This window comes from Gallinula chloropus, assembly GCF_964237585.1.
Source record: "Gallinula chloropus genome assembly, chromosome: 4".
Taxonomy (NCBI): Eukaryota; Metazoa; Chordata; class Aves; order Gruiformes; family Rallidae; genus Gallinula; species Gallinula chloropus.
In genome coordinates this window covers 45,588,484-45,603,045 of record NC_140088.1, presented here as the reverse complement: position 1 = coordinate 45,603,045, position 14,562 = coordinate 45,588,484, and positions in this window count along the sequence as shown.

Sequence of the window (14,562 nt, the reverse complement as noted above, 5' to 3'; positions counted from 1 at the left end):
CTAAGCTGAGCTCCAGTCTGCAGTAGAATGGGGCGAAGTAGTGCTGGCCTCTTGGCTCTTTTTCTTAGTGATACAGGAAAGTTTTGGGAAATCCAGAGAGGAGTGATGTTTAATAGGTGCCATGGTTAAGCCTTCTTAGAAGGCAAGAGGCTTTCAGTACCTGTAGATACTGTGTATAACCAGTGATAGGTATCCCCTATTTACTGCATTTCTCTGTACGTAGCTGCTTCTTCACTAGAACTAAGCGTCACCTAAAGAACTGTTATTTCTCCTATCTATAGCGCCTCAAAAAGGTGTAAGATCTTGTTATGAGAGTTAGTATCTGGTGACAAAATGTGTGTATTGCTTCTGAATTTTCATATTCTTGATTCCCATGGAGAATATTATCTGATGATTTGAGTCCCAAAACATTTAGTCATCTTATTTTCATATCACCGTATCATCTTTTAAAGACAACTTACAGAAAATCTGAACCATCTGTTACACTTTAAAAGGATACATATTAGTCATCTTCACACCTTCAAAATGAACTTCATAAGCAAAGCAAAAAAAAAACCAAAATAAAATTAGAATATTAACAAGATGAGGATGATTTTCTGGTTTATTCTAGGGCTCATTCCCCTCTTCCACATTAGCTTGTCTACACAGGTAGTCTCCTCCCTGTGTTTGGACCTGTGTTCACTCTTAATCGGTGAACATCAATAACATGAGACCCACTCTTTATTAGCCTATAAAATCATTTAGACTGCAATCACTGCATGTCATTCTTCCTTAGAGGAAAGATAATACAAATTAATGTTGGTTTGGTTGGTAAACTTGAGAACTAAAATAAAAACCTTGCACTTGCATTGATGCTTCAGTTCAAGCAGGTAGTACTTCCTGAACCCAAACTCTGGTTTAAAAGCTTCCATTGCAGTTACCAGATGGAGATTTTGGTTTATGCACTTACATAGCTAAATATAACATTGTGGGCCAAATATCTCCTATGATATTTGATTTCTAATTATTTTGTGGAGCCTTTTGTAAGGATAATGACATTAATGGACATTAATGGCACTAATGGCCTTTTCCTGCTACGTTAGTTATACAAAAGAACTGTAAATAATTCCTATTCTCATTGTAGCCTAGAGAATGAGTCAATGCCAGCTCCCACAGATACTGTCTTAGGCAGTAAAGGTGAGGGAGAACCACAGGAGTCATGTAAAATTGCTGCCTTTCAGTCTAACTTGTATTTTACCATCCAAAAATACCTCATTAGGGATTATGAAAAGTTACTCAGACTCTCTACCTTCTTTTGCCACCAGCTCAAAACTAGTACAAGCCTGTGTACAAAGCCCTTAAGCACCCATTTTACATCAGCATGTATCTAGGTAAAGTGTCGCAGTTTTTTAAACTCCTGTCTGGATTCTGAAGTTATACACATACACTTGAGTGACCAGAATGATTCCTTTTGATGAATAGATATAATTACCCCTAAGAGTCTCAGAGGGGATTTTTTTCCAATGTTGTACTTTCAGATGATCAGAGGAAAGTGCATCAAACTGTCTGTACTTGAGCACACTTACAGGTCTGTGAACAAATTTGCTGCAAAAAGATATATTTATACCCCATTTCTCCTGTTTGCTCCCAAAAGACAGACTATTGTGCCACTGTGTAGGTTCTGCCTGTATCGCCTAAATTTGTCAAGTAAATTATTCACCATGAGTTATATTCTAATTGCAAAATGTTACGAAAAGGCAACTGCCAAAGAAAAGGGGGCTATACCAAGGTAGAATATATCTAATCAAAGAGAACTGATATATAGGTTGCCACACGGGTTTCATAAAATCAATTTAAATTGCTTGAAACATAATACAAGCAGGTGATGTCCTGTGGAATCTGTACTGCAAAAAATCTAGAGCAGTATACTTTAGATGCAATTTTCTTGTATTGCTGAAGGTTAAGAGATATTTCACCTGAGACATCTTACAAGTGATTATCTGAGATAATATGTGGGTTGGATGTGACTTCAGTAAAGCTGCATATCTGACAATAACAAATTTATGTCTCTAGTTAAATTAAGTTGTTGGCCTGTCATTCATCACATCGTCTCTACTCCTAGTGAAAAGTTGTGTCAGTCCTTTGGGAGCGAATTTAAATAAGAAAAAATGCCTTTCATGTTAGATTTCTCTTAACAACATTTATTTGGCTATACTGAAACCCTGTGAATAACACATTCATCTTAGGTGGTGGGGGGTTTTTTTGATGTTCCTGTTATAAGTGCCCACTGAATATGTTGTGACATCTGGTGTTACAAGTAAACTGTGGAGAAGGAAAATGCACTCAGTAATTGATAATGTTATTATGGCAAACTGTTGAGTCAAATATAAAGAAGGCTGTATTGATCATCAATTAACAGAATTGCATCCCTTCTTACTTTATTATATAGCAGCGAATGTCAAACATAGTCAAGCAATTTAAATGTTTCAGCAACCGAAGTGGAAAAAACGTTTATAGTGTATGAGCTACCTAATGGTGGTTTTTTGGGGTTCTTTTGTTTGGGTTTTTTACCTGCATTTATTTATTCATAGGAATGGGCTTCTTTGGAAGCAGTTGCTATTTTGGACCCATTTCAGAATCGGCATGTTATGAACTAAGTCAGGTATTATGCAAATTATTGTTAAGTGAATTTTTCCTCCTTTCTTCTCCTCTTTCCTTTCCTCCTCTTCAAGTAAAGACAGTTTGGAAATGCCAGCTTTTTGCAGATGGAAATGCCTCCTTTCTTCTCCTCTTTCCTTTCCTCCTCTTCAAGTAAAGACAGTTTGGAAATGCCAGCTTTTTGCAGATGGGTAAAAATAGATAAAATGCTATTTGAGTGGTTTAGCTATTTATTTTTTCTACATAGATCCTTGATAATGGCAAAATCGTCTTATGTCCTGCTACCAACAAGCATCTGTACTAGTTTCACTGGGTATAGCATTCTCCCCTTCATATATGGCAAGAAGACTTAGACATTTAACTGCAAAGCACCCTGTCATCTGACCAGTTGACAGCTAAAGTCGCGGGTTTATGTACATAGATCACATTTTATCATCAAAATTCAATTCAAGTCTTTATTGTCCTCTGAGTTCCAAGGAAGGAAGCTGAGACAAGAGAGGGTAGGTAACGAACCTTCTGTCCCTGCAAGGTGGCAGCATTTCTAAACACACATTTTCTTGCTGCCCATCTTTTTCTAAAGGGTTAACACTAGGTGTGTTATTAAGATCTTCTAATCAGAATGGAGTGAAGGGGAAGGGGAAATAATGTGTCTTGCCAGCAGGACTAAGGGCTTAAGGCAGAGAGTTAAATGTGAAATAACTTGTGATTTTCTTTGGTAAGCCAAGATGTAACAGAAAATGCTCTGTAACCTCCCTGAAACCATATATGTGAGACTTTTTTTAAACCAGTGTCAGCACTAGAACCTGCTAGCTATTCCTGCATCGGTAGGCAAGCTTACGACTGCACTAGAGCAAGTTTAATCTCTTTTAATGACAAACGGACATTTAGAAATGCCTTGTGTCTTTGTTTAGCTCTTTTAGCCAAGGGGGGAGGGTAAAGGTAAGGGAGGGAGGGGAAAGAACCTGACTTTTCCAAAGACTTACCTCTTGTTGTCAAAATTACTTAGTTGACTTTAAATCTAAAACTCCAAGTTTCATTATGTGAGGACTCTTTCATCTTGAAAATCTAATATTTTTAACTTTTATTAAAACTTATTTCTCTCTAGTAAATCTGCAATTCAATTAATTGTACAGGTCTAGGTTTACTGTACAGGAGAATCTGCACAGAAGTTTTGTCTGTGATTGTCAAGTGCTTTCAATCTGAGCAGACTGTTTTCTCACAGTTCAGTTGTCTTGCTATATTCTTATGAAAGGAGGATTTCCAAATATATTTTTAAAGCTTAATATATTCATAAATCTTGCTTATTTGTTTTGGAGAAGTAAACACAAAGGCTTTTACCTGTTTGCTATGCGTTGTCTATGTGTTGTCTACATTGATGAAGAAAGGATGAGTGGTGTGGGTTGAGACTCTGCTTCGCTTTGAAGAGAGAAGGAAGGAATCTTAAAGATTATTTGTTGTTGCTTGGCTACAGCCCTTGCTTTTCACCCCTCCAAGACATAAGTCGTGATGTTAGGGAAGGCAAAAAGTGGCACTTTTTTGAGAAAATTATTTACATTCAGAGCTTAAGATGTTGTCTGTAAGAGCTCCTTCTCTTAAGCATGGACATTCTAAGATATGTTGCATTGTCTTGTTTTGTTCTGATGCCGTACGTCTATATAAGGGTGACAGATATCTCTTCTGAGTACCCTCTTTTACATATGTACAGCCTCCATTTCCCCTTTCAGTCTCCTGCCAATGTTCATTGAATCCACACATTTTGGGCCAGAAAATTGTCCTATGTGACTGCTGAAACTGATACACACCTGTGCTCCCCACACTTCAAAACCAGCTGTGACATTTATAACTTATTTTAATGTGAAGCAGCCAAGAGGGGAAGCCAGCCTTCAGAAGGATGTATGGAAGAACAAATAACTGAACAATTACAACCTTATGCACTGTAAAAAGGAATAAGTGGCAGTTCTTTTCTGTATTAAAATTAATTGAAATTAATTTTATGTTCTTCCTAGGTCTTCTAGGCTGGTGGTTACTTCCACAAATGTGTCAATTATATTCTTCTACAAATAACCTGTGCCTGTTTTTCCTAATCCAAGTATTTCAAGCTGCTTTAGCAACCTCTGAACAGAAGTTTCTGTGTCTCCATCTAGTTAAGGATCATACAAGTTCTTCCATGTGATGTGAGTTTCTAAACCCCGGTTCATCTAAAATCAGGACCTGGATGGAGCATGGTACTGTCTGTGTGTAGTGCAGGCCTTCTTCCTGCAGTTGCAGTTATACAGAAAGGTGATTGAAAACACCCTAGAAAATCACAGTCACAGAATGGCTAAATGTGGAAGGGACTGCTGGAAATCAGCTAACCCAACTTTTTTACAGTGGAATTGTCCAGTTGGATTTCTAATATCATCAGTAATGGAGGCTCCACAACCTTGCGGGGCAACCTGTTCCAGTATTTGACCATCCTCACTGTAAAAAGCTGCTTAAGTATTTCCTGTGATTTCATTCCACTGCCTCTTATCTTGTCACTGGGTGCTTCCAAGCCACACGTGGTCCATCTTCTTTCTCTCCTGTGCCACATTGATGAGATCCCCAGTGAACCCTCTCCAGCCTAGACACCCACAGCTCTCTCAGCTTCCCTCATGCAACAGGCACTCAATCCCTCAGTCACATCTGTGGGCCTTCACTGGACTTGTACCAGTTTCAGTCCATGTCTCTCTTGTAATGGGGAGCCCAGAACTGGACCCAGCAGTACACTTGTCTCACTAGTGCTGAGCAGAGGGTAAGAATCACCTGCTCCAACCTGCAGACACCCATAATGCAGCCAATTATGAATACATCAGTTTAGACGTATCATAAGACAATATTTTACTAATATCAAAAGGAGAATAGGCAAAATTATTGACTATTCATGCACATTAATTCTATGCTATTTATTCCCTTATCCTACAATTTCTTTTCTTATACTCTTCCCTACACCTTCTTTTTATGAAGGTGATATGATTCCATCTTGTTGCTAGCTGATTCATTGGTGCTGATGGATTTAGAGGATTTTATTACCAGGCAGAGCTATCCAAGTATCTGTCATTTCTTTACAAGTCTTGGTTTTTTTGACTGACACATGTCAAAGAATAGCAAGCTTTTTTGCTCCCTTGTCTCCAAAATAGACACTCTCCCAGCCCGTTTCATAACACTATGCACTTCATCATTCATTTGCGTGAAGAAACCCCAAGGTGAAATTTTCTACCTGTTGGCTAAGCTATTGGAAGCTCTCAGTTTAATTCAACAGTTTCTGATCAGAGGCTGTTGCTGTTCTGATGCATGGCAAGGGATGCTGCTGGGGCCATATAAAATGGCAGACCAGATGAATGAGATTCCATTTCTGCCTAAATCAGAACCAAAATCTGAATGAGTTCATGAGACCAAGATTTTGCCCCTAATCTGTTACATTTTTCTGCATTTAGTTCCCTAAACCTTAAACGCACTTAAAAGAGCTCCTGGGATTTTAGCATGAGACATATAAAGCTGTAAATTCTTGGATGTGGATTACACTTCAAAGATGAAAGCTGACTCTAAAATGCAGGCATGAACTGTGCCCACCTCCATATGTTCACACAGTAAGTCCCAAATCAGAGAGATGAAGGTTTGGGTCCTCCCTCCCTGCCTCCTGTCCTCCTCCTCCTCCTCCTCCTCCCCCTCCTCTTCCTCCTCTTCCTCCCTCCCTCCCTTCCTTCCTTCCTTCCTTCCTTCCTTCCTTCCTTCCTTCCTTCCTTCCTTCCTTCCTTCCTTCCTTCCTTCCTTCCTTCCTTCCTTCCTTCCTTCCTTCCTTCCTTCCTTCCTTCCTTCCTTCCTTCCTTCCTTCCTTCCTTCCTTCCTTCCTTCCTTCCTTCCTTCCTTCCTTCCTTCCTTCCTTCCTTCCTTCCTTCCTTCCTTCCTTCCTTCCTTCCTTCCTTCCTTCCTTCCTTCCTTCCTTCCTTCCTTCCTTCCTTCCTTCCTTCCTTCCTTCCTTCCTTCCCTTAGAGAGTTCTGTCAAATGTTGGAATAATTGTCTTTATTTCTTAAATCAACTTTTTTTGGTTTTCTTCATTAACTATTGTTAGAGGTAAATTCAAGATGCCACCAAAGCTTTGACTCATTAATTTGATGGATTGATTGATTGAAGTGACAAATTTCTTTCATTTTAGAAAATTGAATTTTAAACAATTTATGTGACCGAAACATAGACTATATTAATCAGACATGTGTTAGTTAAACCTTAGTTTTCCTTCACTAAATTTTGTTAGATTTCAAAAATATAGCATACACAGAGAAAATGCAAAAATATAGCATACACAGAGAAACTGCAAAATTTTTGGCAGTTTTGTTGCGCTACTTAAAGAAATTGGAATAACCATAGAGCTTTCACAGACCCATCTCTGCTCCTCCTAGCTAAGTACACAGTTAAGACCACTACGTGACTGTGATCTGTGACTTTCTATCTCCTCTTTACTACACAAAAACAAGCACCTGCACTCCAGATCCTATAATTCTGAGGTGGCATCAAAGGATGCTCAGCTGCAGCCAAAACATTTCCGTTTTCCAGCATCTAAGGTTTTTATTAGTTAAGATTCTGAGCTGCCTGTAGAAAGCAGACTCTTTCTGTACAATAATAACAAAAAGAAATGAAAATAAAATTTCCTGTGGAACAATTTGGATAGTTTTCTGTTGAATAATTTGATGAACCACTTCCATCAAACCTACTTAGAGGAGAATTTAATATGTGGGCCTACCATTTTACTTTATTAGATCTTCTCAGAAACTAATTAATCTATTAAACTTTCATTTTGGTTGATTTTTGTGTGTGTGTGTGTGTGTTGGATTACTAATTTAATCTACACTTTTTTTGAAGCAAAAATGAGAACTCCTGAGAACAGTGTCAGGTGGAGGTACACTAATATTAAGATTTCCCATATGAATTTCTAAGCCCTTCTGTAGTTAACAGTAGGGTTTGGTTTTTTTTTTGAAATGTGGCAGGGAATTAATCATGCGATCTGATGAATTTTGATTTCCCAGTGGAAATCAACCAGGAATGGTCAAGGCTGTGAACTATGTAAAATTGTGCTTTGCACAAGGGTTATTTCTAAGTGAAGGCAAAGTAGATGTTTGGCTGTGGTGGCAGGTAGCTGAGGAGCGCAAAATACTGAGAGCTCTAAAAAAACAGGTTGTCTGTGGTACCTCTTTAGGAAGAAAAAGACTCCCCGACAAACCTTGGTTGCCATCTTTGCCTTTCCATTCCCACAGGAAAGGAAAAGCTGTCTCTGCAGCTCTGTCTTTATTCTTCTGCTTCTATCTTCTGTGTAGCAGAAATATCTGGGCTGCATCCCCATATCATTATGGCAGCAGAATTCAGTTCTGCTGACACTGCATAGCCTGCACTGTGATTGTGTGGGTCATGGGCATAGGCTTTCATTCTGTTTGGTTTTTTTTAGTGTTGGATTACTAATTTAATCAGCAATCTTTAGAAGCAAAAATGAGAACTACTCAGCGATGTCAGGTGGAGGTACACTAAAATTAAGATTTCACATATGAATTTCTCAGCCTTTCTGTAGTTAACGGTATGTGTTTTTTGAAATTCGGTAGGAAATTAATGAAATTAATGAAATTCATGGCTATGAATCTCCTTTAGTACTGCAAGATCCTACCAGCCCAGCTGGTAGGGTGTCTGCTACATCACCAGTTCTACAGCACTCTGCTTTCCATATGAAAAAGAATACTTTCTTGGGGGAAAAAGAAAACTATTAATCCTATGCCAACTACCAGTAAATACATATTTCATAAAATATAGACTCTGTAATACAGCATAAGTATGAAATTCCTATACAAAATTTTATATCCATCACTTAGGAGTCAGGTAAAGAACAATCCTTTCCTGTGTTCACATAGATTAAACGAGAAGTTTATTCTCCCACCACTGAGTATCAAGCACCATCAAGTAAGACAAAGTAAGACAAATTCCAACCATGTCTGGTTAAAAGGAGTTTTATTCTGAATGCTTGTGATTGACTCTGCTGTCTATTACCAATTGACATCAGTCTCACAGGAGTGGAAAAGGGAATCATAGAATCCTGGAATGGTTTTGGCTGGAAGGGACCTTAAAGATCATCAAGTTTCCAACCCCCTGCCATGGGCAGAGACACCTCTCACTAGATCAGGCTGCTCACTGCCCCATCCAACCTGGCTTTGAATGCTGCCAGGGAGGGGGTAGCCACAGCTTCACCGGGCAGCCTGTGCCAGGGCCTCACCACCCTCAAAGGGAAGAATTATTTTCTAACATCCAATCTAAGTCTACCCCCTTCCAATTTAAAACCATTTCCCCTCATCATGTCACTACAAGCCTTCTAAACAGTCCATCCCCAGCTTTATTGCAGACCCACTTCAGGTACTGGAAGGCCATTAAATGACCTCCCTGGAGCCTTCTCCTCTTGAGGCTGCCAACTCTCTCAGCCTGTCTGAGGAGAGGTGCTCCAGCCCTCTGATCATCTTTGTGGTCCTCCTCTGGACCTGTTCCAACAGTTCCATGTCCTTCTCATGTTGGGGACTCCAGAACTGGACACAGTGGTCCAGGTAGGGTCTCACAAGAGCAGAGCGGAGGGACAGAATCACCTCTCTCAGTCTGCTGGCCATGCTTCTTTTGATGCAGCCCAGGATCTGCTTGGCCTTCTGGGCTGCAAGTGTGCATTGTCGGCTCATATTGAGCTTCTCATCCACCAGCAGTCCCAAGTCCTTCTCTGAAGGGTTGCTGTCTATCATATCATCTTCCAGCCCCAATCCATGTGAGGACCTTGCACTTTGCCTTGTTCAACCTCAGGAGGTTCACATGGGTCCACTTCTCCATATTGTCACGGTCCCTCTGGATGATATCTCATCCTTCAGACGTGTCAGCTGCACCACTCAGCTTGGTGTCGTCTGCAGACTTGCTGAGGGTGCACTCAACCTCAGTTGAGTAGAACTAGTCAACCTCAACCTGAGTTAAGTAGAACTAATCCCAGTATAGACCCTTGAGGGATACCACTTGTCACAATTCTCCATCTGGACATTGAGCCATTGATAACTACACTCTGGATGTGACCATCCAACCAATTTGTTATTCACCGAACAGTCCACTCATCAAATCCATATCTCTCTGGTTTAGAGTGAAAGATGTTGTGGGGTACTGTCACCAGGGACTTGCCCTGAGCACCATGACTTTTCATATATGATGGAGAGTAGCTTGGCAACTACATCAGACAATTCCCTCAGGATTCTGGGAGCCTTATAAACTGATTATCAGAATTCTACCACTGCATGGCAAGGAGTTCTGCATATTCTGTGGCAAAGAGCCAGTCCAGACCAAAGCTGACTTTTAACCATTCTCAATTACTTCATTCTAGCAATACACAGGGGAGCTAAACATTGTGGTTCAGTCCTTGATTAGGGCTTGCATCTTGAGGTTCAGCTTTATTGTATATCCTGTACAGTTCCCATCAATATACATCAGGAAAAAGAAATCCTTGGCTTTTACAAGGTTAGTACCTACTGTAGTTTAACTGAACAGGGCTTGACTAAATAACTCTACTACTCACCTAACATACAGATGTTATCATGATGTTATGTCAATTTAAAGACAATCTGTTTACAAAGTAGTGTAGCATGCTGTATCTTTAAAATCAGATAACCCCTATGTACATAAAGTGTGCCTTTAGTTATTATCTGCAAATAAACCTTTAGTAATGAGGTTTCGGATCTATTGGTTGAGTGTTGATAATAAATTCTCAGTGGAACTGACTTCAGCCCATTAAGCAAGCCTGCTTCTGCTGTCGTGGTTGTTAATTTGACGGGACTGTGTCACATTAAGTAGAACAAACATGTTTTCACCCACTCAGCCATCCAGAACGGACGTGGCTGTTACTCTAACAACTGGATATTGATTGGAAGCATTCACCCTTCCTGACCTGGGGCTGGTACATGAAAACAGAGCCAGGACTGATTAAGAAATTGCATGTGTTTGTGCACATGTGTGCAGCATTAGCAGTCCACATAAATTTCAAGCCTTTTGAATTCATGTCATGTTAATGCTCTGAGCATGAGATCTGTCACTCATTTCCTGCAGGGGCCGTGAAGCCTCATTTATCTTCAATTATTTATTTGTCTGTATGCTTGTACCCATCTGGTCAGACCATGCTTTCAGGGTCTGCTGCCCCATATTGAAAAATTTGTTTATTAGCTGTAGCTCTAATAAAAATGTCTCAGGAAATGTTGCAGAAGTGTTGGGATTTGTTTCTGCTTTTAATCTCGAGTGTGGTATAATTCAGTAGATAGTAGAGTGATGCTTTTGTGTGTTTTTGATACAAATAATATCTTTAACTGGTCATTTCTGTAGGCAACCAACAACAAATGAGCTAAAGGGAAGGAAAAAAAAAAAAAGATAGGGGGATTTTCATCAGAGAGCAGGCTACCTTACAATATAAATGCTCAATATACTGCATTTTCTTCCTACAAGTTTTGCTCTATTGCTTCTGTTACATATGTATTTTGATGTATGCATGGCCTAATTTGCAGCACATAGTCACTTGCTTCCATATCACAGAATCACAGAATCACATCCAGGGAAGGTCACTCAACCCCCTCCCTGGGCAGCCTGTTTCAGGTCCTGACAACTCTTTCAGTAAAATTTTTTTTTTCTAATGTCCAGTCTAAACCTGCCCTGACACAGTTTTATGCCATTTCCCCTTGTCCTGTCACCTGGCTGAAGAGACCACCGCCCACCTCCCTACACCCTCCTGTCAGGTAGTTGTAGGTGGTGATAAGGTCTCCCCTCAGCATCCTCTTCTCCAAGCTAAACACCCCCAGCTCCCTCAGCTATTCCTCACAGGATTTGCCCTCCAGCCCCTTCCCCAGCTTGGTTGCCCTTCTCTGGACATTTGCCAGCCTCCAGTCGAGTGGAACTTCCCCAGTCTGCCAGGATTGCTGATAGATGATTGAAAGGGGTTTGGCAAGCACACCTGCCAGCTTTCTCTCAGCACCCTCGTGTGAACCCCATCAGGCCCCATTGACTTGTGGTTATCTAACTGGCCAAGTAGGTCTCTAATCATTTCCTCCTGTACCATAGGAACTTTGTTATTCTTCCCCTCTCTGTCAGCCAGTTACTGAGGATAAGTACTCGGGGAATATCCATCTTTACTTGTAAAGACTGAGGTAAAGAAGGAATTAAGGACCTCAGCCTTGTCCTCATCCCTTGTCACTAATGTTCCCTCTGCATCCAATAAGGGCTGGAGATTCTCCTTGCCCCTCCTTTTACTGTTAATATGCCCATAGAAGGACTTTTTATTATCTTTTTCAGAGCTGGCCAGTCTGAGTTCCAGTTCAGCTTTAGCCCTTCTGACTTTCTCCCTACATTCCTATAGTCGTCCCAAGACACCTGCCCCTTCTTCCAAAGCTCATACTTTTCCCTCTTTTCCTGAAGATCTTCCTGGATCTCTCTACTCAGCCAAGCTGGCTTCCTTCCTTGCCGACTCCTCTTCCGACAGACTGGGACAGCCTGTTCTTGTGCCACCAAGATTCCCTTCTTGAGAAACAACCAACCCTCTTGGGCTCCTTTGCCCTCAAGAGCTGCCTCCTATGGAATCTTTTTTGAGCAGCTTTCTGAAAAAGTCCAAGTCAGCCCTACGGAAGTCCAAGGTGCTTGTTGTGGTGTCTCCCTTTCTTTACTTCTCCCAGTACTAAGAATTCTGTCAGCTCATGATCACTATGCCCCAGGTGTCCTCCAACCTTCACATCCCCGTGCTAGTCCTTCTCTACAAACAAGTCCATCAGGGCACCTTCCCTAGTGGGTTCACTCACCAGCTGGGTCAGGAAGTTGTCTTCCAGACACACCAGGAACCTGCTAGACTGCTTCCTCCCTGCTGTATTGTACCTCCAGGAGACATCCGGTAAATTGAAGTCCCCAATAAGGACAAGGGCTAGCGACCGTGAGACTTCTCCCAGTCGTTTAAAAAACAACTCATCAGCTTCCTCCTCCTGGTCAGGTGGTCTATAGTAGACTCCCATCATTATATCTCCCTGATTTCATCACTCACTGACTGGTGACTGTTAAGGTTTTACTGCGTTTAAATCCCCCTCAGTTGCTCCAGTCCCACCTCCTTCTGCACCTGATTGGCTGGGTGAGTTTTGGCAAACTTCCGCGTTGTTGCCATGGGTCGAAGAAGCTGCATGGGGTGCCCAGATGTAGGGAAACTCTCTGCACAGCCTGATCTGTCGCACAGCCCCTGAGCTCACCTGAGTGATCGCTGTCACCGCTGATCGCCACTCACCGACTGGAGTGACATATGGCATGCTGGTCAGATGCAATGAGCTGCTGTGGAAGGGAATGTACTACTTGCCACCAGGAGATGGGTAGCAGGTGGATTCCCTGTATGTTAAAGGGGAATTGAGAAGTTGGGGGTAATTCTCCCGAATTCAGTGAAGTTGTGTGCTGTCTCTCACCTCCTGCAGTCCTGTCTGAATGAAGGTATGGGTTTGTCGATGCTTTGATTTTCCTTTGACATTCTCCTCTCGATTTTTGTCCAGACACCTCACAGAATGAGGGTTCCACCAGCTGTATTATGTCACTTAGTAAAGAGTTATGCTGCTTTGCAAGTTTCAAAAAATAGTACCTGGAGCCAATAATACCTTTTTTACATGTGAAAGCAAACATCAAGTATTGTCATATTGTCAAAGGTCAAATTGTGGAAATAGTGAGAAATTAGAGGTTTAAGCAGACTTAACATTGCAAAAAAGGAATAATCACTGGGGCTGGTTATCTCTATATACTTTCTCTATAAAATAAAATGAACAACATATACAGTATGTATTTTACATAATTTAATATGTTTTACTTGCACTAATATAAATATATATTATAAAATATAGACATTATAATAAATGCATTATAAAATATTTAAAATAATTGCAACCCCCCATGACTTTTAAAATTTAAATATTTTCATTTCCAATTTAAGATACTTAAGAAACTAATATATCATTAAGAAAAAGAAAATTGTCTTTAAAAAATTATTCGTTTCAAACCTACAGCAAATAGTAAAAAAATAGGCATTGCTCTTGCACTTCTCTCCGTTGTGAAGAAGGCACAAGCAATGCAACAGTGAAGGAAACAACAATGAGTTTATCTGGTAACAGAAAAGAAAATCTATGGACATGATATATTAACATATAAATAAAATACAGTGCTAAAAATTCAACAACAATTGACACAGAGAAAGCTGCATAACTGAATAATAAATGAAAGGTTATGACCAGCTAAAGATAATGCTGATGAAAGAGGGAAAAACAATCATGTTATGCATAGAAACTTTTCTCTTTACAATTTTGGTGAAATACTTCTACAGTGAAAGAACTTACTAAAAATTATTAGTTTCATGGAAAGAGTTTTTCAAAAGGATTTGTTTTGATATTGGAATCACCAATTGCTACCTTGCAGTACTCCCAAGCATTTGGAACAATCAGAGGAAATGTTAGAAAACCCTTTAAAAAGATTGTGGGGAGTAATGAAACCTAATGTTCTTTTATTATAGCTCATAACTTGTGAAGCGCTCAATCTCAGAAATACATTTTGATACTCTGTTTTGTGGAGATCATTGGAATTCAGCAGAGTGGATGTGATGATGAAAAGTGATTCTGGCATCATTGAGTTAGAAGGGGATTAAAGATTCATGGGAGTTCTGCAGAAGGATGTAAGACTGGAAAAACATCAGAATACACAATTAGTCATAGGGGACAATTCTGCTGGGATTTTTAAAATAATCAATAAATTTATTTTTCATACTGTTAAGTTATAAATGTACTGCCCCAGAAAATCAGACTCTTCATTACAGAACAGTAGCACTACCATATACATATAATTATGTATGTAAAGAAAAA